Source organism: Camelus bactrianus, chromosome 5 (genome assembly GCF_048773025.1).
Source record: "Camelus bactrianus isolate YW-2024 breed Bactrian camel chromosome 5, ASM4877302v1, whole genome shotgun sequence".
NCBI lineage: Eukaryota > Metazoa > Chordata > Mammalia > Artiodactyla > Camelidae > Camelus > Camelus bactrianus.
The window spans coordinates 99100306-99127916 of NC_133543.1; the positions used below are offsets into that span (position 1 = coordinate 99100306).

Below are 27611 nucleotides of genomic sequence, written 5' to 3' on the forward strand. Positions count from 1 at the left end.
TGGGCCAGTGTCACTCTCTGTTTGTCAGGGAAGTGGGAGTGAAGCTAGCTTGGGCTTGGAGCACACTGGTTTCAGGGATGTGCAGTTGAAGACCTCCCAGGAGGAGAGTCTGCAGTTGGAAATCCTTGGCTGAGGCTGACTGTTATGAGCAGGGCATCCCCTGCTCTGAACGTGGGGTATCTTGATGAAGGCCCCCATGTCATGGCCCTAAGCAGGGTGATTATTATCATTACCATCACCATGATTATTTTAGGCTGCTTTAAAAAAAAATTGAGGTATGATTTACATACAGTAGAATGTACCTTTGTTAAATGTGTGCTTCTAAGTTTAGCTGTGATGTGACAACAGGAAGGGCTTGAATGCACTGTCCCAGGGGCAGGCGGGTCCCTGTGGGAGATGGAGCCTCTAAGAGGGAGGCAGACCTGGCTCATCCCAGCTCACCTGCATCATTTCATTCCTGGTCCTAGGATTGGTACCTTAAACCCCTCCCAGGTAAATGGCAGTGTTTGCTTTGGGCTGTGACCAACAAAGGCACCTTTTATCTTTTCTTTCTTTCCATTCCCTACCCTCCTCCCAGCAAAGGGGGAAAGCTAGTGAGGAAGATTTTGGGTAGCAGAGGGAAAACGTGAAGTTTCTGGCTTGGTGGAAAAGCCCCAGCGAGGAAAGGAGCAGGGGGAGCTGCCCCAGGGGCTGCTCTGCTGTCAGGATGACTTTGGCTGTGAGACTCACAAGTGTAACGTGATGGTTGTAGAAAGTGGAAAACACAGCCGACCACAAGGAAGACAGCTGTTGCCCTGCCCGTGGAGATGCCGCTGGGAAGGTTCTGCTGTTCTCAGCAGAAACAGAGGAGAGGAAGGGAATGGGAGACCCACAGAGAGAAGGCTCCTGGGAGAACCTGAAGTGAAAAAAAAAAAACAAAAAAAAAAAACTTTTACTTCAGATTTACAGAAGAGTTGCTGCTAATGGAATTTTTAAAGCAACTTTTAAAGGAACCAAAGAGCTCTGAGTACAATATTAAGTAGCTCATTATTATTTTAACAAACGTGGAATGCTTCATGAATCTGCGTGTCATCACTGCTCAGGGGCCGTGGTAATCTTCTCTGTAGTGTTCTGATTTTAGTATATGTGCTGCTGAAGCAAGTGCTTAAGTAGTTTATTATTTGAAGGTTTTCACCTTTTCTGCACATAGTTGATGTTCAGTGTAAGCAGGCAACAAGGATTTGGGAGGTGAAGGTCAGGGTGAGCTGTTGGGGAGGACTGAGATCCTCCAGCAATATCGCCACTGCTGGAGGGACAGGGGTTGCCGGTCACGGAACTTAAACAGCCAGGAATAGAGCCTTCCCCCATTGCTTGATGTCTGCTCCTTGTGCTCTTTCCCGCTCTCTTTCTGGCATGTGTGAGGAGTTTGGGAATTTGTCCTTTATTAGCAGAAGACCAGAGTGAAACCTTGGGTGAGATGAAAGCTTAAGTTAATCCCAGATCCCAACTTCTTACGAAAAGACCAGAGCAAACCTACAAAGGAAGACAGCCACCCAACAGGGGAGGCTGAAATTAAGAATCAAATTTATGGCGGGACTAGCAGGCTCTTCCCCTAAAAATGCTAATTAAGATTAAGAAGCATCACTGATGACTAGCTTGTGCTTTGAAGTTCTTTAAAAAAAACTATGTACACAGTTCATAAATCAAAGCTAAATTAGAAGGTAAAGATTATAAAGGAGAAACATAAAACAAAGCGATGGAAACGTCGTAGGATTTTTCCTGTTGTTCTGTAATTGCTCCTGAGGCCAAACACGGCTAGTTCTATTCAGATTTCTGCTGCAGCCTGGGTTAGCCAGAAGCCACCCCAAGGGATTACTGAAGGAGCTGTGCCTCTTCCCTGCACCCCACCTTGATAAAAGAAGAGGAAAAGAGGGGAAGAACCTGGCCTTTTGGGGTGCCATATTTCATACAAAGCGGAGAGTGGTTCTGAGGGAGCCTTGGAAAAACCCAGGATTCCTGCAGGAAGGGGAGGCTCCCAGCCAGGAGTCACCGGGCTGTGGGACCCATAGGCCTGCTCCAGAGTCTCCTAGGAGAGGGTCCTGGGAGCCTAGGGTGATGGCACCTTATCCTTTGTCACCCCACCCGTGCTTCGTAAGGTTTGGGGACTTGCTGAACATGGGACTGGAGGTGGCTTTAAGTCAGAGGATTTCTGAAGGCAAGACCTGCTGAGGGACCTCACACTGTTGGACTTGAGGGGGCTGTGGCTTGGTGCGTCTTAGACGGGGATGAGGCATGCCCGCTCTTCTTTGTTGGCCACGGCCTTTGGAGAAGCCCTTGCAGAAGACCCCAGATTTCCCCAGGGCTCCTTAGAGCTCAGAGGGCAGCGAGATGGTGCAGATGAACACTAGCCCAAGACAACCTCGAATACTCCATTAAGCGAAGCATCAGAGCCAGGCTGAACCAGAGGGATGCCTCCTGCCATGGACACGCAGCCAGTCATAGAAGGAGACCTCGACTTGCCAATCCCTGCTGCATCCTGCACCCCCGAAGAAGGGAGGAGGATGAGCAGGGGTCTCTGGGTCTGCTCTTCCACCCCCCAAATAGTCAAGCCTGTGCTAGAGGGAGGGGAGAGGGGGAAATGTGAATAGTGTTTGGACATGGCTGAAATGGGCAAAAGATACAGGTAGTTCACAGAAAAGGAAATAACAAATCCCTTGTAGAAACCTGTGAAAGATTTTCAGCCTCATGTCTGAGAAGAGGAGAGGAAATCCAAACCACACTGAGATCCCTTTTTTCACTTGTTACATTAGCAACAAATCAAAACTTTGAAAAGCAGTCAGTGAAGCCAAGGGGCAGCAGGCAGCCCTCCATCATCACTGGTAGGATTTTGCATGGATTCGACCCCCATGGGGACAGTTTGGCAACCTCTATCAAAGTCAAAAGCAAATTTGCTTTAACCCAGCAATCCTGCCCTCAAGAATCTGGCCCATGGATCTGCTTGCAAATGTGACGAGTGGCCTGCGTGCAGATGACCCCTGCAACATTGTCTGGGAGCAAGTGGTTGAAGACGCTGTGATTTCTATCAATCAGGAACTGCTCACACCAATTAGAAAAGTCTAAACATTTCTTCTACAGGCTGGGCATTCAGTTCTTTCAGAGATACACTGCCCTTTCCTGTTGTCTGACCATATAAACCAAACATCTCTCTTAACCTCCCTTCACTGACGGCTTCAGGTCTGTCGATCTTATTCCCAAGAATCAGTATAGGCACATTAGCAGTAGTTTCATCTGTCATTAGCAAATCAAGTTCTTCTTTTGATTCAAACAGCCTTTGATGGTCTGCACAATTCACCAGAAATACAATGCCATTGATAGCAGGAAGGTAGTTTTTCCACACTCTTCGAGCTTGAGCATGCCTACCCAGATCAAAAGTTGTAAAGGTTATGCCGGCAATGGTCAGTTCTTCTGAAGTGGGATGTAACGTTGGGACATGTTGTCCAAGTCTGTCATCTTAGCATGTGTAGTAATGTTGTTTTTCCTGCATTATCCAATCCAAGAAATACCAATTTACCAGTTTCCTTATGCAATCCTAAAAAACTGCAGCACACTACTGAAACCACTGTAAATCCAGTCAAATATGAAGGACACATCCAAATCTTATGGGATCTGCGTTTGGAGAGAACGCAATTCCTTGCTTAGCGTTGGCCCTACTCACTCGGACACCAAACTGCAAAGCGCCATAGCTGCCGTGGCCCTTGAAAAGTCTAAACATTTCTATCAATGGAGTGAGATGCTATTATAAGAGCAAGAGAGGAAGCTCTGTATACTGATCAAGAAACAATCCTAGGATATCCCAAGAAAGCAAAACAAGGGCAGAAGAGGATTATGTTTCCATCAGTGGAAAAGGGGGAAATATATTCAAATTAATTTGGATGTGCCTAAAAACTTCTGAAAGGAGTTACAAAAAATTAGGATCAATGGTTACATATATACATATTTTTATTATAGGAAGAAGCCTGGGCAGATGGGAAATAGAACTGGGAGGGAAACAGACTTTAAAGTACATACATTTTAATTTTTTTTATTTTTAAAGGTTATATTAATATCTTGACCTATTCAAAAATTAAATAGATAAATCTTTTGAGAAAAGAATGAATAGGAACATAATCTTAAATATAAAAAGGAATCACTTTTAAGAACTGAAAGAGACAAAGGAAGTTATGCGACCTGACCAAGAGGCCACCAGGAGCCCTGCTATGCAGCAGAGTAGAGAGTTTGAACAGAAGAAAACTGGTAGCCTTAACAGGGGAAAACAAAGCTGTTTTATGTTTATACCTTCAAACGTTGAGATTTCCAAAAAAAATCAGATACAGAATAAGAATGAACTGTTAAATGGGATGTTTTCATTCCCTAATTAAAACATTCTCAGAGTAATTTAGTAAAACAGGAAATTTCATAATCATTAGGCAGTCGTAACACAACATAGCACAACAGTGGGTTAGTGACAAAATTAAACATGAATCTCCAAGGAAAGATCTTTAAAAATAAGACCAGAAGGAAAATTCATTGTGAGAAAGGGTGCTGTGCACATCACAAGTGCAGCAACGCTGCAGAGTCAGAGCAGGCTCCTGCTCTCGTGGTCATCAGCATGTTTCTTGGGGGTTTAGCCAAAGTAATGAGACATAACACAAATGTCAGAAAAGAAGATGAAATATTCGTAATTTGCAGGTGATTTGTATGCCTGGAAAGACCAAAGAACCAATGGAAAGTATGGGAATTACAAAGAATTTGGTCCAGGGCCAGGATAGGATAGATTCACTACAAGTCAACAATACCAAAGTAGAGAGCTTCAGATTGTAGTAGAAACAAAACCAAGAAACACAAGAGAATTGTATTAATAAATACAAAGAACTTATGTAAAGGAAAACCTTGAGAGATGGGAGGAGACTTGCATCTTTAGAGAAGCATGGGTTGTTATTGGATAGGAAAACGGAAAATTAAAAATATGTTATTTCTTACCAAGTTAATACATAGTTTTAGTGCCATTCCAGCTAAAATATTCCAATTAAACCTAACTGGAATATTTTGATAAAATTATTATGAAGTTCATCTTCAGGATAAGCAAAATTATCTTAAACTTTTTGAGAAATTCAGGTAATGAAGAGTCTGCTTCTTCTAAATGTCATAAAATGTTACAGTAATAAAAGGAATGTGGCACATCCTTTACAATTAGTAAAACAGAATGGCCAGCCCCAAAATGAATATAGAAGAGGAATCACAAACATAAAAAATGGAGAGATTACAAAACTAAACAAAAACATCACAAGAAAAATATAGATCAATATCTCTTATTAATATAGATGAAAAAGACCTCAACAGAAGAGTAGTAAACTGATATATAAAAAGTATTATGCATTATAACCAAGTAGGATTTATCCCAAGAATGCAAGTTTGCTTTAACATGCAAAAATCAATATAATGCACCAAACCAATGAAATAAAGGACAAAGCTATATGATAATCTCCATACATCTGGCATCAATTAACATTTGACAAAATCCAGCACTCCTTCATAATAACATTCAACAAACCAGATAAAGGAGAAAACGTCCTCAACTTGATAAAGGGTATCTATGAAAACCCCACAGCTAATGTTATACTTAATTGTGAAAGACTCGATGTATTCTTATAAATCAGGAAGAAGATAAGGATACCCACTCTCTCCACTACTATTCAACATTGTAGTGGAGGTTCTGTACAGCACAGGGAACTATAGTCAATCTCTTGTAATAACCTTTAATGAAAAAGAATATGAAAATGAATATATGTATGTATATGCATGACTGGGACATTGTGCTGTACACTAGAAATTGACATATTGTAACTGACTGTACTTCAATAAAAAACAAACAAAACATTGTAATGGAGGCTCTAGCTAGGGCAATTAGTCAAGAAAAATAAAAGATACTCAGATTGGAAAGGAAGGAGTAAAACTATTTTTAGGTGACATGACCTGGTATTTAGAAAATCCTAAGGAATCCTCTAAAAAAAAGTGTTGGAGATAAACAAGTTCAACAAGGTTTCATGGTATAAGATCAATATGCAAAAATTAATTGTATTTTTATATAGTAGGAATGAACAAAACCAGAAATGAAGTTAAGAATTCTATTTATAATACCATCAAAATATTTAGGAATATAAATTTAACAAAAATGCACAAAATTTATATTCTGAAAACTATAAAATATTGAGAGAAATTAAGAAAGACAAATAAATGGAAAGATATTCCATTTTCATGGATTAGAAGAACCAGTATTAAGATATTAATCTATATATTTAACAGAATCCAAATCTCAGCTAGTTTCTTTGCAGAAATTAATAAACTGATAATAAAATTCATATGGAAATTCAAAGACCCATGACAAAACAATCTTGAAAAAGATGAAATTTGGACTCATATTTCCTGTTTTCAAAACTTACTACAAAGCAACAGTAATCAAGACAGTGCGGTACTAATAGAAGGATAGACATATAGATCAGTAGAATAGAATTGAGGATCCATAAATAAACCCATGCATCCATTCTTCCATGATCAACTGATTTTTGACAAGGGTGGCAAGACCATTCAATGGGGAAAGAACAGTCTTTTCAACAAATGATGCTGGGACAACTGAGTATTCACATGCAAAAGAATGCATTTGTGTCTCTACCTCACGCCATATAGAAAAGTTAACTCAAAATTGATCAAAGACCTAAATGTAAGAGCTAAAACTATAAAATTATCAGCAGGAAACATAGGTGTAAATCTTACTGACATTGGATTAGGCAATGGTTTCTTAGATGTGACACCAAAAAGCACAAGAAACAACAAAAGAAAAAATAAATTGGACATCATGAAAATTCAAAACTTCTGTTCTTCAAAGAACACCATCAAGTGGAAAAACAACTCAAAATGGAAGAAAAATTTTGCAAATCCTTTATCTGATAAGGCTCTTATGTCTAGACTATATAAAGAACTCCTACAACTCAATAATGAAAAATAACCTAATTAAAATATAGCAAAGGATCTGAATAGACATTTCTCCAAAGAAGTTGTACAAATGGCCAATAAACACACGAATACTTGCTCAACATTATTGGTCATCAGGGAAATGCAAATCAAAACCAAAACGAAATACTCCTTAGTATTCACTAGGATAGCTGTAATCAAAAACAGATATAACAAATGTTGGTGAGGGTGTAGAGAAATTGGAACCCTATACCCTGCTGATGGGAATGTAGAATAGTGCAGGCACTTTGGAAAATAATCTGACAGTTCCTCAAAAGGTTAAACCCAGAATTACCATATGACCTAGTAATTCCATTCCTAAGTATATTCTCAAGAGAAATGCAAACATATGTCCACACAAAAAGTTGTACATGAGTGTTCATAGCGACATCATTCATAACAGGCAAAAAGTGGTAACAACCCAAATGTCTATCAGCTGATGAACGGATAAATAAAGTATGGTATATCTATACAATGGAATGATATTCTGCCATAAAAAGATATTAAGTATTGACGTATGCTGCAACATGGATGAACTTTGAAAGCATTTGCCAAGTGAAAGAAGCCAATCGCATAGGACCACATGTTGTCTGATTTCATTTATCTGATTAATATTGATTAGCCCTTTGGGAAAAATATCAGCTTAGATATCAAAATTAATTCCCTAAATAAACTTCAAAGGAACTAAAGTGTTAGATATCTTCTTCAAATTATAGAATATTTAAAAAAAAATACATACAATGTCTTACTGCTTTTTCCTCTCATTAAACAGTGTGTTTGGAGAATGTTCTATTTCAATGAACTAAGTATATGTACATTCCCTTAATAGTTGCATTATATTCTATGTCATATTTCCATCATTTTATTATTATTTAGTTTGCTTCATTATCTCTTTTCATGTGTGTTTAAGTGAGGTTGGTTTTGTTTGTTTTTTTTTTTGTAAAAAAAAGACAATCATTCAAGTTACTTGAAGGAAAACGAAACTGGAAAAAGAAGAAAAAACACGAGACCTAGACTGGGCCAAGGTGTTGTAGGGACCAGCCCCTCCACCTCTGTCGGGGGTCAGAAAGTAGAACATTTTGAGAAGGAATTTACTGGTTCCCAAATCTTGCTGTAAAACCCCAGGGAAAGCAGAATAGTTGTTGAGGGTCTTGGGTGAGTGGAGCCAGACCGGCACGGGCCATCAGCCCTGTTCATGAGCTTGGCGTGTGACTTCCCCTTGAGGCCTCCCATTCCTTGACTGTCATGAAGGGAGGACAGATACCACCTAAGCCCTGGGACTCATACAAGGAGGCACAGTGCTGGCAGTCAATGTGTGGCAGCTGTTTTCTTTATACATTACTGTGCAGATCGACAGGAGATATTTCCATCTATGAATATAATACATATTTATACCTATATCTTACCCAGCAGAGCATAAATTAGAAAGAGGATAAAAGAAAGAATTAAAGTGTGGGGACATAAGACTTAATGGAGGATAAGGTTAAAAAATGCCCATTACAAGGACCCTTGTTATGATTTATTCCTATGCTTCCAAGCAGCCAACACAGAAAGGGGAAACGTGTCAGCGCCTCATTCTACTGCCTTCAGGGATAAAAACTGACCAACTACTCAGGAGAAATTGTTAGTCTGAAGGGATTTCTCTCAAGGACTTTTATGGAGGAAGGAGCGGCAATGCAGCCATTTTCAGACTTTGAAGAGCGTGTTAAATGTATGGGTTCCTGGGCCCCGGGCCCAGATTTTGGACTGAGTAGGGCTGAAGTGGGTCCCAGGTGTTGCGTGGACTCTGGTCTCTTCATTCCAGGAGGCGGCCCTTCTCCTTGGCCCCACGAGGTCACACATGCAAACAGGCGTCGTAAGACTCTTCATCCTCCGTGTTTCCTTCAGTGCAGGCTGATGGCTTCACACAAAACGCAGCCGAGCAGGAGTGATTCTCCAGGGTGACACAGTGCAGGCTTCTGCTGAATTGGAGGAGATTTTTAGAGGAGTTCTGGAAGGAGACAAGGACTTTCCATCTTCTCCTTGGTGATGTTTGATGGGGTCATGTTGAGAGGGGGCTCCTGGGGGAGTATATAGAGGTGGCTGTTCTGATCGCCTGTTAGTTTCCCACCAGACTGGTCTTGGGGGTTGGGGAGAGTGGACAAGTGGATGGTAGGAGGGCCAACATGATCCCCATAAAAAACATTGTTTTGAATCTACTCTAGCCCACAGGCAGATGGGCCACAGAGCCACAAAGCTGCATTCTGTGGTGTCAAGGTCCTGAAGCGTCTTGCCTGGAAAATTCCTTGGCAGGTGAGGCAAGATTCTTCTTTTGGCCTCCAGCCCCACACCGCCCCGCTCAACCCAGAGTCAAACATCCACAGTATGTCTTTCCTTATGCAACAGTTTCCTGGTGTCTCCTCCAAGATAAACTCTGTGAAATGCCCACCAAGGTAACTGAACAAAGCAGCTTGTTCTCTGGAAATATTACCTATAAACCAGGACAAAAAAATGGGAGCAGTGGCGTTTACCAAAGATGGCAGTGTGCGTTTTCTATGGGTCGACCTGCGGCTCCTTTCTAGTTTTAATTAGCCAGCCCGTTCTGTTGTCTGTTGAGGCCACTTTTAGGTTAAATTCATAAAACTGAATTGGCCAAGGATAAAAGAATGCCCAGTTTTTTATTCTCTGGAGCCAGGAGCAGACCCTCAGGTCATCCCGAAGTGATTTCAACCAATTACTAGGCTGTACCAGAGGGAGGTGGCACTTCTATTTTACTCAGTCATATAGTTAAAAAAAAATTTTTTTAAAGTATAAGTATTCTAAGTATAGTAGAATACAGAAATTGCCCTCGTTCTAAGTATAGACGCTGAATGTTTACACAGTGGGTAACCACACCCAGATCCCAAAGGGGGATATCACCCCCGCTCCAGAAAGCCTCTCGGCCCCTTCCTCCCCAGCCCCCAAGGATAACTTCTGACTTCTGACAGCACGGGCTGGTTTTGTATGTTTTGGTCCTTTATGTAAATGGAATCAATCCGAATCCCACTCTCTTGTCTGACTTCTTCCTGTGAATTAGGCCTGCGAGGCCCATCCATGTGGACAGTTCACTCTCACTGCTCTGTGGGTCTCACGCTGCAGAATCTCCTGGAGAGTTAAACACAGACTGCTGGGCCCCACCCTGGAGTTTCTGATGCGGGAGGACTGGGGTGGGGCCTGAGCATTTGTCCATCCAAGTGCTCTGCTGCTGCTGGTCTGGGGACCACGCCTTGAGAACCTCCACTTTAATCTGGCAAGTCCCTTTCCCCTGGAAAAGGACACTGGCCCGCAGGCCTAGTGGGGGAACGGGACAGTGTGGAGGCTGGAGGTGGTGTCCTTAGCTGTCACTGGTCATCAGCCAGGGTGGGAGAGAGAATTTAGCCCCACTGATGTCCCTCTCCTGATGGAGGCGGCTGCTATTGGATTCCTTGTGGCTCTTGGTTTAAGAGCTGGGCACACCCTAGCCGGGGCCTTCTGGCTCCTTCAAGAGTGGGCGGGATACAGTGGAGATTTCCAGACTGTGAGCTGGTTAGACGCTGGCCAGAGGCCCCAGCATCTGGCCACACACAGCACCCATCAGCTCCTCCCCCCCACCCACAACCCATGACACCAGGCTTCCCCAGCCCTCAGAGGGTCCTTAGGTGAGGGCTCAACTTTATCCTCTTCCTCCAGCGCCTGGTATCATCCCCTGCTTGAGATACCGGTGGACAAGTTTCCCAGTGCCCCGCCTCCATTGCTGCTAATGGATTGCGTCTACTCCTGTCTCAGCATCACCCCTGTCCTCTTGCCCTGCTGCTCCCTGGTAGGGTCTCATCTGCTTCCGGGGCTTGAACTGCTGCTCCTCCCAGAGGCAGCCATGTGCGATGGACCAGGTCTCCGTCTGGAATCACCGTGTGGCTACCCGTAGGTGGGCCCACAGGCTGCAAGTCCTCCCTTGTGTCCTGAACGGCTGTGCTGACAGGACAGGAGGAGGCTCCTGGTCATCTGCAGCCACCCTACTCCCGTCCCTGAAAGAAGACAGGACTTGGGCCATGAGGCAGGTCAGCTTGTGACTTGGGCCACAGGGAGGACAGCAGTGACTTAGGCCAGAGGGTGGTAACTGAGACACATCCCCCCAGAGGGGAAGTGCCCTGAGCTGCAGACACGGGGTCCTTGCTCCCCAGAGAGGGTCAACAGTCATTTTTTTTTTTTTTTGGCACCTTCTCTCTGACCCATTCGACCCTCACACAGCCTTGCAGGAGGGGAGTACTGTGATGAGTCGTGTGTTAGAAAGGATGACTCTGAAGCTCAGAGAAACTCAGTACTTTGCCCGAGATCACACACTGGTAAGTGGCTCAGGCAGGATTTGAGCTCTGGTCTTGCAGGTCCCAGAACCCTGCCTCGCCACTGGAGGAAAAGAATGAGCAGAGGGGAGAGTGGAGAGATTGCCTTCTGAGGCGGAGCACGTACTTAGGAAGCAAGCAAAGATCAGGGCAGAGCACTCAGCAGGGACAAAGCCAGGAGCTAGGACAGCCCTGCCCTGTTCTCTCTGGGGGCCTGGCTGTCAGGATCCCTGGGGACTCACGTCCACAGGGCTGCACTTTGATCAGCACACCTGTCCCACCATGCTGTGTGGAAGCGGCTTTGTACGGGACCCTGGGCAGTTTGAGGGCAGAGGTTCAAGCCAGGTGCAGGGGTACCCTCCCCAAAGCAGCTGTGGCCCACGGTTACCAAATAGCAGGCTTCTCAGTGAGTGGTAGGTGGGCAGGGTGAGTGGCCCCCTCCTAGCTCACTTCTTACACACCCTAACTAGTGTTGGGTGGCCTCCATTTCTCTGATGTCTGAGGCTAAAGCTTCAGGACCCCCAGAGTGGAGGGATGTGCCCTCTCAGCACGTCCTGGGCTTGGGGATGGGTCTCCCTGGGTCCTCAACACATCCTTGATCCTCAGCTCTCTGTCTGGAAGGAAATGGAACACGCCAGGCTCACATGGGGTCAGACTGGTCAGTCGTGTCATCGGTGGGTTCTGTCCGCTCACACACTGAGCACATCTGTGTCTGCCCTGTGCTTGGGCCCTGGGTCATGAGCCAGATGTGGCCCCTTTACTCCGGGCCTTAGAAAGCTGTCAAGAGAAACTTCCTAACATCCCCCGTCATCCTAAACATGAGCTTGGCCCTCCTCTGGCTTCTCTTTCCTTCAGGAAATCTCTCTCCTTTGTGCAGTGACTGTGCAGAAATTAAATGGGTTTATAGCGCCTGGCGCGCCCGGCATCATGTCAACACCCCAAAAACCACAGGGCTGCTTTTTTCACTCTTTGCAACTAAATGAACAATCTGCTGATTTAAATTGTTTTTACATTTTGGTGTAAAGAAACTCCAAGATTGCAAAATGCATATAATGCATATAAAATGTACATAATGTATATAAAACCAGGTATAGAGTTTGGGAAAAAATATAGGATCCACAAGAGTCTTTGCTCTGTCCCAGTGAGCAGGATCTATGCCCTGTCTCCAGGGACTGGCTGGTGGCAGCTCCTCAGAGTCCTGTCCCCTCTGGGCAGGACTGTGACAGCAGCCACTCCCTGCTGGGTGGGGGAGGAGAGGGCTCAACTTACTTTCTCAAAGGGAAGCCAGAGCTAGCTCTGCAGCGTTTTCCTGTTGTTAAGAGTACATTTACCTGATTAATGGAGGCTGACCCTCTTTCACACACCTGTGCCATCACACAGGCTGTGAGTCAGCTGGGGACAAGGACCACTCCTTCTGGGGTGAGCCTTCTTGGTTGGCCACTGCCCTTGGCAGCTCCCGCCCGCCTGTGGGCCAAGGGCTATGGACCAGCCAGAGGGAGGCCGGCCAGGGCAGCCAAGCTCCCAGTCACGGTGCAAACAGACACTGCATAAAAGCGGGCAATGTCATCTCCACGGCCAGACAGGGATGTTTATGTGCAGGAAGCCACACTCTACACTGGATCTTTGTTGAGTTCTAGCAATGGGGCCATTTGCATGGTGGAGCTGCGGTGAACTCATCTATTGACCCAAATTCTGGAGAACTTATAAAAAGACCCACTAAAAATGGCAAGACCAAAACTGGCATCTTAGTCAGCTAGGGCTTCCCTAATAAAATACCATAGACTGGGTGCTTAAACAGCAGAAATGTATTTTCTCCCAGTTCTAGGGGCTGGAAGTCCAAGATCAAACATGGCTGGGTTCTGGTGAGGGCCCTCTTCCTGGCCTGTGGACAGCCACCTTCTGGCTATGTCCTCCCAGGGCCTTTCCTGGGTAGTGCATGAAGAGGGAGGGAGGGAAGGGGAGAAGAGAGGGAGAAGGAGAGAGAGTGAGAAAGAAAGAAAGAGAGAAAACTCTGTGTGCCCTTCCTCTTACAGATCCACTAATCCCGTTGTAAGGGCCCCACCCCATGACCTCATCTAACCCTAATACCTCCCAAAGGGCCCGTCTCCAAATGTCATTACTTTGGAGGTTTGAGCTTTAATGTATGAATTTTGGAGGGACATGAATATTCAGTTCATAATAATTAGCAGAGAAATGAAGAGGTTACTTGTGTCTCTGGTTGGGAAAATCTCAATCCCAATCTGGTGTCTCCAAATGGTTCTGGGGAGAAGGCACCATAAGGCGACCATCCTTCCCTTCTCCTGCTCCGGGATCCCTTACTAGGGTGTGTGCTCCATCCTCATCCCTGGAGGGAGAAAATCCTGGGTACCACTCCCCCAGCAGCTGACTGGAACAGGGTGGACCTTTGACCTAAGAGGAGTCAAGCCACAGGCTGGGCTGAGCCAGTCAGATTCCCTCTCCCAGAGATGAGAATTGGGACCAGGACAGTTAGCGGAGGCTCTGGGCTGGATGGCCATGGGGGTGGGGGAGGTAGTTTGAATTGGCCAAGATGGACCCTGTATACGTGTAGCAGGGGCAGCGGGTGTGGACAGAGAGAGAGAGAGTGAGAGAGAGAGAGTGAGAGAGAGAGAGTGAGCAAAGCAGAATGAAAGTGTGAAAGCCCAGGGAAGGAGGGAAGGAGGGAAGGAGGAAAGAGACCGTGGTAGCTTTCCCATTCCTCATTCCTAGCTCAGCCCTCAGCTGGCCCTGGTGCTCATTTCTTTTTATTGTAGCTTGAAGGGATTCTTGCACATTGCTTCCCAGTAGTCAAAGCTGGACTCCCTGTGTGTGTCTATCTAGGTTTTCAACCCTCCGATTTAGGATGTGAGGTTGAACTGGTCAGTTGTGCCCTTGGTAGTTTCCGTCCACTCACACGTCTGTGTCCCTCTCTGTGTTCGGCCCCAGGCCATGAGACAGACGTGGCCTCCTTGCCGACGTGGGCCCCAGAGAGCCAGCAGGAGGGAGTTTCCCCACATCCTTCATCGGCCCAAGGGTGCCCCTCCTCTGGCTTCTCTTTCCTTCTGGAACCTTCTATCCAGGTGCCTTTGCTGGCCTCCTGGCGGGGTCCTGTGATCTCCTCACAGCCCTGTAGGTGGAGGGAGGTGACACAGGCCCTGAGAAAGGTTTATCCAAGAAGTGAGGTAAACTGAGGCTAGTGGAGGCGTGTGCTGTCGGGATCCAGACCCGCAGAGTGTGCCAGGGCCTTGTCGGTGGGCACAGAGGGGAGTAGGGGCAGCCAAAGAGGACGGAATGCTGGAGGGAGGTGGGAGGGGATAGAGCAGGGGTGAGGGCTGCAGGGGCAGAGGGGCTGGGACTTGGGTTGAGTGAGTAATTCAAGTGGGAGTCATTAGAAAACAAACAATAGTGGCAGAGCTTTTGAGAGACTGTAATTTCTTCCAGCCCTCTCTCATCCAAAATATTCGTGGGATCTGGATGAACCTAGACAGTCCCCTGTGCTCCTTCCAGCGGCGTGGAATTTAAACCAGTGTCTGTGAGCTGATTTTAGGAGGTACATCAGTCAAACATGAAAAAAAATTAATAGTTATGAGTTTTATGTATTTTAGAGAAAATCCAATTAGCACATCAAACCTGTGATTTCATAAGTATTAATGCTTAGGATGAAAATAGAGAATTTAATTTAAAGCCAATCTGTAGGCAGTATTAATAGCAGGTCGTACATGGATGTGTTAAGAATTGTAAATGTGGAAAGTAAGTGATTGACATTCTGGAAGCACTGAATTGAAATGACTTGGATGAACCGGACACCACAGAGTTCATTTCTCTTTGAACTGAGACTTTCTTCCCTCTCTCTATGCTGGCGGTTCCTAAAATGTGGTCCACTCTGGGCAGCAGCATCTGGGAGGTTTTAAGAAATGCAGATTCTTGGCCCCACCCCAGACCCGGTCAACCAGAAGCCCTGGCAGGGGGTGGGGTGCAGGTCGAGGAGGGGGCAGTTGGGCTGTAAGAGGCCCCCTGGGGGTTCAGATGAACCTCTGATCCACCTCGGCCTTCTGGAAATCCCCTGGACTTGTGTGCAAGAGTATGTGTCTGGAGGATCCGCGGCTTTCCTCAAGCCCCCTGCTCTCTGGCACTTACCTGCTTGTGTTCATGAATCCATGTGTTTTAATCATAAATTACCTGGAGCTTGCCAGGTGGCCTACAGGACATACCCAGTGTGAAGAGGACACTCTGGCGGGTGTTTGGGTTCTCCCCACACCCAGGAGGCCCTCGAGGACCCAGCTGGGGGCTGGCCCCGCCCATAGCAGCGCTGGTGCTCTTGCCCCCGAGCCTGGGTCCCTGCCTGTTTCTGATCCTTCCCGAATCCATCTCTCTTTCCTCATGGCTTCTCCTTTCATCTCCTGACAGGCTCCAGCCATGGCTTTCGGTTTAGCCTGACCCTTGGGCTCATGCCTGGTACCAGCCTGGTACCAGCCCCGCCTCGCCTGCTTGGTCCTCCGTGCTCTGTCCTCTAAGCCTGTTCCTGGGGACCTGAGAAGCCCGTCCACGCACAGCCCACACTCACTAAAGTCCACAGAGACATCTGGCATCCAGTGACCCCTCCTGTATGCAGCAAATGCTTACTGAGCACCCACGCCGTGCTCCTGGCCTGGGGATGCAAAGATGCAGGTCTCAGCCCAGGGAGATGGGGGAGCAGGCCCGACGGTCACCACAGTACAATGAGTGCGCGCCAAGTCGAGGTCTCCCGGGGCTGCAGCAGGCCAGCGCCACCACAAGCCCCACCTGCACAGTTCTCCTTCCCCCCAGAACTCAGCACACACCACAGATGCTCAGATCACGTTTACTGAATATCTGAGGTGGTGCCCCAGGCCGGGTTTGCTGCTCCAACTTGGCCCCCCGCTGGGTTTCCACCCCATCCTCCCTCCAACCTGCCCACGTTTCCTTTCACTCCAGCAGACTCAGGACTTAATGCGTGTTGACATTTTCTAACCTCAACTGGGCAAGGGCAGACAGATGTCACAGTCCATTCGTGGTCACCGTGCAAGACAGAGCAGTGAACTGACTTGATTTCTCCAGCAGACCCACCTTTGCTCTCCGCAGTGACAGTGCCTGCCTTCTCAGGGTCGCCAGCCTCCCACCTCCCTCTGCTCCAGCAGCAACATTCAGAGGAACTCCCTTCCACGCCCCCTGCAGTCCTGCCTTCCCGTGCTGTCTCCTCCTCCTCCCAGCTCCTTCCTCCTCAGGACTCTGCGTCCCCCAACCCTCACCTTCCCGAGGAGCCCTCCCCTGCTACCTGCTTTCCACCTGCACCTTCTCATCTCTCCAGGCTCCGTCACATCTGATCGTCCATTTGTACAACCACAACCTTCTCCTGAGCCTATCTCCCTCCTCCTTCCATCCTCCCAGTGTCTTGACTCAAGGCTGATGGAGGCAGGGATGTGCCCTTCAGCCCCTGGAAACTCTCTGTCCTCCAGATGCTAGTAGAAGGTGCCCATCAGGACCATTAGGGCAGAAAAAATGAGGTAGTTGCCAGAAATCCCAGGAAATGCCTAAACCTGGTTCTTTGAAATAAAACATAAATTGCACTATGTCATCCCCCTGCTCACAACTCTTAAATGGCTCCAGATAAGACCCAATTTCTTACCTAGCCTCATCTGGTCCCTGCCTTCCCCTCTGTCTCTCCCTCCCTCTGCTCTCACTGCTGTGCTGTTCATGAGGCTGGACTTCCCCGTGTCTCCCCTTCCTCAGTTCTGCCCAGGGGCCTCTCTTTCAGGCTCCATGGACATTTGACTGAGGCAAAGGCTTTCTCCCAGCTCCTTTCCTGGAGCCTGGAGTCACTCATCTAATGATTTTTATTGACCCCCAGGGCCTGGGCCTTCTTCCAAGTCCCAGTGGCTCTGCCTCACCCCTGCCTCCTTCTCCTAACTCGGGGGCTGCTGCTGCGTCCCCCTCACACACAGCATCCCTCGGGTCATCTCATTTTCCTGCAGCCCCCTGCCCCAATATCCAAGTGGATGAGTCTCCCCCAGGCAGACCAGGGCCCACGGGGGTGAGGACGCAGGCTCAGACTGACACCAGGCAGAGGTCCCAGGCCCTCTCAGCAAGATGGCAGTGGTAGGTCAAGGATTGCCACCAGGCCAGCCACTCGGCCCTCTGCCCCAGAGATGAAGGCCTGGGCAGCTTGTGTCTGTGACATCCTTCTGATTTGCAGCCCTACCATCCTCTCAGGGAGCTGGAAAGGGCTTCATTGGTTTCTCTCATTTTAAAGATGAGGAAGCAGCTCTACCAACAGACCGGCTTGGGGTCTCACTGATAAGGCACAGCTCTTCCCCCAGGTTCCCAACATCAATGTGCAGGCAAAACCTTCTTCCTTACTGGGAGCGGCGGGCCAAATGCACACAGACAACCTTTCCCTGTTCCTTTGCCATGACAGACATTGCTAATCAATTGTGGCATCCTTTCCCTTGAAGCCATAGATTTGGCCTTGTCCTCTGTAGATTCTCTGGATGGCTTTTTGCATGAATCAGGGCCAACATGTGATGGATCCCATCTGCCATTTCTGGGCCACTGACTAAGCAGCGGGTCAGCCCTTGGACTGCGAGAGCCACACACTCAACTCCCCCATCCTCTCCTGAGGCTGATGGGTAAACCCCGCCAGCCTGGCCTGAACCTTCAAACTTCCCCTCCCTCATCCCCATGCTGTTTCTGGAAGAGGTCCGTCTTGGGGCTCAGAGTGTCCCATGGTTACAACAGGGATGGCTGATCTTGCAGGACAGCTCCTCCATTCGATGTGGGGGATGGTGCTAGGGAGTGGGCACAGCCCTGAGCACCAGCAGGAAGTAGGCACACTGCCATGTACTTCCATCCAGGTTCTTATCAAGAAGGAAGGCTTTCTTGACCCCCTGAACTTCTCTCTGAGGTTGGAATAACCATGTGCTTGCACCACACCCCCTTCTCCAAAAGAACTAAACCCTAGAGGTGTCACCGAACTACCACTTTAGGCCTCGGACTGCTTGGGATTGGGCAGAAACATGCTCTGGGTGTGTTGAGTTGGGCTGGGGACAGCAGGGCCTCCCACATAAGTGCTGAGGTTGCCAGAGGGTTTCAACAAAAACAGCAGAGAGCACTGATCCATTATTTGTCAGCCAAAGTCAAAAAATATAGATCTGTGTAAACATGAACATTATGTGAAGTTCATTGCAAACAATCTGTATTACACTTTATATTTTTACTATTAATTGCGTGGCTTTAGCAATTTAAAAAAATTCAAAAAGTCATCCATTGTTTCGAAATATGTCAAACATATGTTTAAGAAAACTCTAGTATCTCTTGGTGGTTCAATGAACAGTGCCCACCAGCCCACCCTATGCCAGAATGGTCATGTCCCAATACCTGGGATCTGTGAAAATGTTACCTTATATGCCAAAAGGGTCTTTGCAGATGTGATTAAGTTAAGAATTTTGAGATAAGAAGATTATCCTGGATTATCCAGGTGAATCCCAGGTAATCATGAGGGTCTTTAGAAAAGGGATCAGAGAGAGTCTTGAAGGTGCTACAGAGCTGCTGGCTTTGAGGATGGGGGAAGAGGCCACGAGGCAAGGACCAGGGGCAGCCTCTAGGAGCTGGAAAAGGCAAGGGAATGTTCTACCCCAGAGCCTCCAGAAGGAGAGCAACCCAGCTGACACCTTGATTTTAGCCCAGTGAGACCCCTGTTGGATTTCTGTCTTCCAGAGAGAGAAGATGATACAGTTGTGTTGTTTTAAGCCTCTAAGTGTGTGGTCATTTGTTATAACAGCAGTAGAAAGCTAATACGCTCTTCTTACAGACACAGCCCTAAATCTGTGGGGTTCAGCCACAACTGATTTCCTCAATTCCTTTCACACCAGCATTTACTGAACTATTTTTTAAAAAATTTGGAGCACTGGAACATCGTACTCAATGGTGAAAAGCATTTCCTCTAAGATCAGGAACAAGACAAGGATGCTCACTCTCACCACTTCTATTCAACATAGTATTGAAACAGCATGTCAAACATTGACCAGCTTAAACTGGTTTTTCTCCTTTAAGACAGGTTGTTGATTAATCAAACCTGGAGTTGTTTTACAGAGACAGCACTGCACATGTGCAAGATGGGAACCCACAACTCCAGGATGACCCCAGAACCAAGATCTTTGGTCTACAGAAAACAAAGAATAGAAATGCTGCCACCAGGGCCCTTTATGGAACGAGAAGTCCTTCAATAAGGAAAATCTGGCTTCCAGTAGCACAAGATCTTTATATAGACTAATTCAAGGCTAGCCAATTAGCTTCCAAGTTTGAAATTCCTGTAACTTCTTAAATTTCACCCCAAACCCTGGGTCAGGGAGACAGATTTGAGACCTGCCTCCTATCTCCTTGTGGGGACGCCTTGCAACAAGGCTTTTCAAAAGCCAGTGCCATAGTATTGGCTTCCATGTGCATGGAGCAGTGAAAAGAATCCCATTTAGAATCACATCAAAAAGAATAAAATACCTAGGAATAAACCTAACTAAGACAGTAGAAGACCTGTACTCAGGAAACTATAAGACACTGGGGAAAGAAATTGAAGATGACACAAACAGATGGAAAGATACACTCCGTTCATGGATTAGAAGAATTAATATTGTTAAAATGACCATACTACCCAAAGCAATCTGCAAGTTCAGTGCAATCCCTATCAAAATACCAGTGGCGTTTCTCACAGAACTAGAAAAAATCGTTCTAAAATTTGTATGGAAACACAAAAGACCCTGAACAGCCAAAGCAATCTTGAGAAGGAAAGATAAAGCTGGAGGTGTCACACTCCCTGGTTTCAAACTGTATTACAAAGTTACTGTAATAAAAAACAGTGTATACAGTAAAAACAATATTACTGTAATGAAAACAGACACATAGATCAATGGAACAGAATAGAGAGCCAAGAAATGAACCCACACTTATATGGGCAATTAATCTACAAAACAGAAGGCAAGGATATACAGCGGAGAAAAGACAGCCCCTTCAGTAAATGATGTTGGGAAAACTGGACAGCTCATGCAAAAGAATCACACTGGACTACTCTCTCACACCACGCACAGAAATAAATTCAAAATGGGTTAAAGACTTATATGTAAGACTTGAAACCACAAAAATTCTAGAAAAAATCATAGGCAGTAAGCCCTTTGACAATGGTCTTAGTAATATTTTGGGGGATATGTTTTCTCAGGTAAGGGAAACAAAAACAAAAATAAACAAATGGTACTGTATCAAACTAAAAAGCTTTGTACAGAAAAGGAAACTATCAACAAAAAGGCCACCTACTGAATAGGAGAAGATATTTGCAAATGACATATCTTATAAGGGGTTAACATACAAAATATACAATTAACTCATACAACTCAACGTAAAAAGAAAAACCCAATTAAAAATTAGGAAGAGGATATGAATAGACTTTTTTTTCCCAAAGAAAGCATACAGATGGCCAACAGACATATGAAAAGATGCTCAACATCACTAACCATCAGAGAAATGCAAATCAAAACCACAATGAGATACTACCTGTCAGAATGGCTACTCTCACAAAGACAATGAACAACAGGTGCTGGCAAGGATGGGAGAAAAGGGAACCCCCATTGCACTGTTGGTGAGATTGTAAATTGGTGCAGCCACTGTGGCAAACAGTATGGTGATTCCTCAAAAAATTCAAAATAGAACTACCGTAAGATCCAGCAATTTCACTCCTGGGTATTTATCTGAAGAAAATGAAAACACTAATTCTTATAGGCACTGATATGCACTCCTATGTTCATTGCAGCATTATTTACAATAGCCAAGATATGGTAGCAACCTAAGTGCCTAGCAATAGATGACTGGATAAAGAATACATAGTATACACACACACACACAATGGAATATTACTCAGCTATAAAAAAAAGAATGAAATCTTGCCTTTTGTGACAGCATGGATGGACCTAGAGGATATTATTATAAGTGAAATAAGTCAAACAGAGAATGACAAACACTTACATGTATAATCTAAAATCAAAACAAACATAACAAAACAGAAACAGAATTATAAATACAGAGAACAAATATGTGGTTGCCAGAGGGGAGGAGAGTAGGGGGAGGGCTGAAATAGCTGAGGGAGACAGAGAGGTACAAATTTCTAGTTGCAAAATAAGTGAGTCATAGGTATGATTATGTATGCTGTGAGGAATCTAGTCAACAACTATATAATACCTTTGTATGGTGACATATTGTAACTAGACTTATCATGGCGATCATGTTGAAATGTATAGAAACATCAAATTATGTTGTATTACAGGAACTAACATGGTGTTGTAGGTCAATTATACTTAAGTAACAAACTTATAGAAAAAGAGATCAAATTTGTGGTTACCAGATGTGGGGGGTGTGGCGAGGGGAATTGGATGAAGGCAGTGAAAATGTACAAGCTTCAGTTATGGTCATAATGTAAAACATGATAAATATAATTAACACTGCTGTGTGTTATATATGAAAGTTGTTCAGAGTAAATCCTGACAGTTCTCGTCACAAGGAAAACTATTTTTTATTCTATTTCTTTAATTTTGTATCTATATGAGATGATGGATGCTCATGAAACTTACTGTGGTCATCATTTCATGATATATGTAAGTCAAATCATTATGCTGCACACCTTAAACTTACACAGTGCCACCTGCCAATTATACCTCAATAAAACTGGAAGGAAGAAAGTTTTGGAACATTAGGTTTTTGCCGGAAACAGTGCCTTCACTTATCAAGAAATGTTCACTGGAGGGAAAGAATCATTGAGTCCAACGTTCCGACACCTGGAGGGAGACTTCGCTGGGTGAGTGGTCTCCCCAGCTGACAACAGGCAGACGTGAGTGGTGCCAATGAAGAAGGGAGTTTCCCAAAGGTGGACAAGCTCAGAGCACTTGAGGCAGGTTGGGCAAACTCTTCAAAGGATGCCCCATTCTCTTTATGTTTGAGGGGTCTCATGTTTTGTACTCAATTCTCCAACTATGTGAATGGATTAATTCTCTCCCACTGCTCAACGTTAACTTCTATATTGGAAAAAAGGACCCATTTTCTTTCTCAAGGCCCGTTGGGGTAACAGAAGTGAGTACCACTCTCTTTATAGTCATTATCTCATTGAATACCCAAGGTGATCCTATACGATCATCACTGTCCTTGTCCCACGTCCCCTTTCACAGTGGATGACATGAAAGTTCAGAGAGGCTAACTGACCCAGCTCAGGTCACAAAGCCAGCAAGTGGTTGAGACACCCTGACTCTGGCAAAGTGGTTAAGAGCATGGTTTCTAAACTATTTCTCACCACCTTGATTTAGGATATTCTTACTTAAAGGAAACAGCCTTTTCTGAGGAAACAGCCTTATAAGATTATAGATAATTCAGAGAGATGTAAAAAGTACAGTGACTCTGCCTGGGGCCCAGTGGCTACAAAAGGGCTACCTTGACCTCCACAGCCGTGGCCATGGTTTAAAGATACTGCCCAGCTATCCACACTACTTTATTTTGGCGATTTCCATCTGTGCTATTTCTCCAGTGGGTACACACAGCAGCTATAATAATGTTTTTCCAAGCGTAACCTGAGTGGATCTCTTTATCTCCCATTGAGCATCAAGATGCCTTCCTTTTGACCTCGAGCTGGAATCTCTCCATCCTTACCCTTGACTTGGAACCCACATTAGCCGACTGCAAGTGACTTTGATCTTGACTCTGAACCAGTTCCAAAGAGGCCAGAAAACTGTAGAAAGTCAGTTCTAGGGGACTGCTCTGATAGGTCAGGCACTAGCAAAAATTGTCCACGTGCCAGATGCCTTTTTAATCTGGAAACAAAAGAACCTTAAAATCATTTCTAAGATCAAAGCTAACTTCCTAAAAAGGAACTCGGCAGAAAAGAGCTTTCCTCCAGCATTCAAGAATCCACCGAGGAATGTTGATGTCACTCAGATGAGAGCAAAAGTATCTTTATAGATGTATTCACTTTCATGAGTGGATTTACATCTAGAGAGCATTATGCCAGGGTTTTATAAATATTAAATACTTGGAAGCTTTTTGTCCCATTATTGGGATTTAGTGGGAATCTGTTTGGGCTCAGGGACACCAAATGAATCACCTGTGAGTAGGAAACTGGGTTATCTTAATCCACTTACTTGGACAGCAGTAAAGGGGGCGGAGGTGACTGAGGCGTGGGAATGAGGGTGGGGAGCTTGGAGAGGGGCAGGCCCTCTGGCCATCTCATCACATCTTATGATCACTGCTGGCCCAGGGCAAGCGAGCAGCAAATACCGACCTGGTGGATGAGGTGTTCCTAAGGAGTCAGTCTGCCAGGAGTACACTAATGTGGTGGATTGAAATGCAGAGATAAGCAGGTCATACCACTAGCATGTGGGATTGAACAACGCTCCCCAGGTCAGCTGCTTGGGACCAACCCTTGCCAATCCCAGACAGAGCCTGGGGGTCAAAGTCCTCAAGTCCAGCTTGCCTGCCTTCCTCATCCTGGCTGGTCCCTGGCCTGGGAGCTCCCAAGCTTCTCTGAGCCTTTTAAGGCATGGTCCAAGCTGCTTGTCCTCTGGAGAGCCTATGTTTGAAGGATTCATTTCTGGTAGGAAACACAGTCATTAAATAACAATGAATCAGTGCCCTACTTTAAACCCCTCAAAGACCTGAGTAATTGATGGTCAGAGCTCCTAGCTACGGGAGACATCAATGCTGTGCGCAAACCTCCAGCCAAAAGTGAAGGCAACAGAGACAAAGCCAGCTAGTGCTCGAGTGTGGGAGTGAGGGGGCGTGCCCCCAAGACACGCTGCCCATAGAGACCCCTGCTGTGATCTCAGGACCTTTGTGGTCTAGGCTCCCTGGGTGGGGGCCACCCCCTCCACCTTCCCTCTGCTCCAGCAAACCTGTTCCATCAACAGCCTTTAAACAGGCCTCCTGCTTCCCCAGGTCCATGCCTCTGCTTCTGCCATCCCCAGGCCCTGTGGGGCTCCCGTTTCACCTTGTGAAAGCCTGCTCTCCCTTCCCCGGGGGCATGCTCTTTGTGGAAGAAGGCTAGTTAAAGAACTTGCAGGATTCAATTAGGGGAAGTGTGGAAAAAATGACTATTTTTATGCTAGAGAGCCTAATTTTCAAGCGAGAGAGCCTTACTTCGTAGTACATAAAACTCTACCCATCAGCTCTTTTCTTCTTGTAAAATAATTAAGAAGTGATGTAAGATAGTTTAATGATTCTCAGCTCAAGGGCCACCTCCTCCATGCAGGCTTCCCTGAGATCCCTCTGATGATCCCCATTTTTTTCCATTCTAAAGGTAAGGCTACTTGAGGTAGAAAAACTGAGAAATAGCCTCACCCAGGTTCCCAGACACCCAGGTCCTTAATCAGCTGCCTGAGCTATTCTTCCAAAGGAAACCCGCTAAATGATGGTCCAGGCAACTGCTCCCTCTTACTGTTCAAGGCTTCTTCCCAGACCCAGGTTGGTCTCCCAGGGAGCTGGGCCTCATGAACTGCTGTCGGCCAAGGAAAGGAGTCAGGCCGACAGTCTTCCTTGAGCGTGTCCCCTAGGTCCAGAGGCAGAGCTCCACCCGCCGGGCCTGACTGCTCCAAAGTGGGGAAAGGTTAGCCCAAGGTGGCAATTCCTCCTGAAGCCAGGATGCCCTGCCCCAGCAGACTCCTGAAGACGCCAAGGGGCTCTGAAAAGAAACAGCCCACAGGCTCAGAGATGTAATTCCCTACTCAGGCCCCATAACCATCCTTGCATGAGGAGGGTGTTCTGTGCCTCGTTTGTGGAGGAGGGGCCTCTAGCCCGGTTCTCCTCTGCCAGCCTGAGGGCCATCCTGGTCCCAGGTGTATCCCCGGCCCTGCTCCAAAACTTCGTCTGCCCCAGGTGCTCGGCAATTATTTGATGAAAGAACAAAGGAAGGACTTTTGTGACTCTAAGATGATGTGGGGGGTAACCTTAGCATCAGTATTGACCCCTACTTAGGCAGGCAATGGGCTCACAGAGGTGGGGAAAGGACCATCCCAGGAGATGAGCTGTCTGACTTGGGGTTGGCAGGCTCACTGGCTGCTGTGTCCACGGTGGGGCCAGCAGGGCGTGGTGGCCAGATCTGGTCTCCTCCTGCCAGCCTCTGGGCTGGTTTGTCGCCTAGTGTAAGCCTCCTGGGCTGCCCTTGCTGAGGCCAGAGAGGTCACTCGCAGGCAAGGAAAAGTTCTTAAAGCAATGGTCTTCCTCCGTCTCTGGTCACTGTCTTTGGCGTGACCTCCTGCCTCTCCTGTGGGGAGCCCCTTGCAAGACAATTTGGGCTCCAGAAAGGGGTGGAGTTGAGAGTGGGCTCCGGGAAGATGGTCTGTTATTTGCTTTCCTGGACCAGAAAGCCCGGAGACACTGGTTTCTACTGCTGCAAGGCTAAGCAGTGCCAGGGGCAGTCGGAGATGTGGCAGGAGTGAAAAGGAAAGAGAAAATCTGAGTGCAAGAGTGGATCGGAGGACAAAGATGTGACGACAGGGGCGGGGACGGTGGGGACAGTCCCACCAACGGTCTTACTGTATTAACATAATCATCTTTCCAGTTACCATTGTCAGAACTCAGCAGAACTGTCGAAAGTGTAGGAATCACAAGTCCCAGTTCTACTTAGCTAGAGATTGTGCGAATGTCCCCAATTTTAAATCAAGATCTGAAAGAACAACCTACCATTGCTACATCCGAGAAAGCTGTGTCTCCAGACATCTGAATTGCACCAGGCTTTGGCTTCATGCCAGCCAGGTGCACAAGTCCAGGAGGCTGGGAGGATGGGGCCTTTTGTCCTTCTGAGATGGGGCCTTGAACAGCAGGGGTGGTGGCAGTGGGCAGCATTGCTAGGGGCTGTCACTTCACTGCTATGACTTCTGTTCCCCAAATGTGCTTCCTGCCCCTGAGATTTGAGCCAGGGGCACAGAGTCATCATGATTTGTTTAGCTTGTCACAGTTGACGTGCACATTTATTTTTAGGGCTGGAGCTGCCCAGGCATACAGGACCCTGCCCTTCGAAGGGCTCCTCACTTGGTTTATTATGTTCTTCTTAATTTTAAAGTTCTTAATTCTTGAAATTCTTAATAATGTTTGAACAAGGGGCCCCACCCATTCATTTTGCTTGGGGCCCTGCAAATTAGGGAGCCAGTCTTGCTCTTATCTCACTTGCTCCCTTCACCATCACAGGAGAGGTGCCTGGAGGGAATCACTACCCCATTTCACAGATGGTGAGACTGAATCCCAGCAGGGAGAGTGGTGAAGCCACGATGAGATTCCATCCTGAGATGAAATCTGGGACTTTCTCTCTGGAAGCCCTTTCTCAGTGAAGGGGTGGGTGGGGTCCTCTCTCCCTTCACACACCTTCCTGGGGTCTTCCCAGTCCTGCCCTGGCCACAACCCCCATTTCATCTCTTGTGTCATCTCATTTCATTAGAAAAAAATACCAGAACCATTTGCTCACCTGCCGGTGATGAGCTTCTGGGGGTTGGAGCCCCTTGAATGGCTCTTCCTCTCCCGTCCTCTGTCCTGTCAGGGCCTCAGAGCCAGCCGGTGTGTCTAGACACCCTCCACTCTGTCCCAGAGAGCTCACAGCCAGAGGCTTTGTCCTCTGCTGGAAAAGGCTCCCTGGGAAACATTCCTGACCTTCAGACCCGCCTGGCCCAGAGCTGGCCCTGTGCCCATGACAATCACTTCCTGGCTAGGTGTTTACCTTCCTGGGCCCCATGGGCCCAGCTAGGGTGGCGGTCACACACCTGACCCAGAGGCCAGGCAGGAGGAAGGGCGTTGCCCTTGGTGAAGGCTGGGAGCAGCTAGCGCTGCACCCCGGGGCAAGGTCACCCTGGGGGTCCCTCGGCGCCTGGCCCCCCTACCCCCTGGTCTGGGCCGGGCAGCAGCACAGCCTCAGTCTGAGACTTGGGAGAGGGCTGGGGTTCCATTCGCTTCTTGCACGTGACATCACGCCTCAGCTCGATCATGTCCGGTTGTGGGACTGTCACTGCTTTGTACGGGAACTTGCTCTGTTACTATTACTGTCATTATTATTGCTGCTAATAGCTACCTTCTACTGAGTGACAGGTTCTGGGCTAAGTACTTTACCTGATTGCTTTATGTAAGCCTCATGCTATCTCTGTGAGCAGAGAATTATGCCCATTTTAAAGATGCAGAAACAGAGGCTCAGAGAAGTGGATCATCTTGTCCAAAGCCACACAGCTAGTAAGC

The 27611-nt window shown here is 46.7% G+C and overlaps 2 protein-coding genes, 1 non-coding gene and 1 pseudogene across 5 annotated transcripts in view; 1 reads left to right on the plus strand and 3 right to left on the minus strand.

Annotated features, from left to right (window-relative positions):
• The window catches only part of NGEF (neuronal guanine nucleotide exchange factor), a 101381-nt gene extending 74340 nt beyond the window's left edge, over window positions 1–27041 (minus strand). For 2 of the 3 annotated variants that reach the window (XM_045511585.2, XM_045511584.2), the window contains exon 1: window positions 26854–27040. The gene's annotated coding sequence lies outside the window, so the exon portion shown is untranslated. Of the gene's footprint in view, window positions 1–26853 lie in introns of all 3 variants that reach the window. The other variant, XM_045511583.2, reaches the window with a different exon arrangement.
• The window catches only part of NEU2 (neuraminidase 2), a 53776-nt gene that overhangs the window by 5894 nt on the left and 20271 nt on the right, over window positions 1–27611 (plus strand). The gene's annotated exons all lie outside the window — the stretch shown is intronic.
• LOC105063628 (small COPII coat GTPase SAR1B pseudogene) lies at window positions 912–27367 on the minus strand (annotated as a pseudogene).
• Window positions 1038–1140, minus strand: LOC123614892 (U6 spliceosomal RNA). Its single transcript, XR_006722374.1, has one exon. It is a non-coding gene; the product is annotated as a U6 spliceosomal RNA (small nuclear RNA).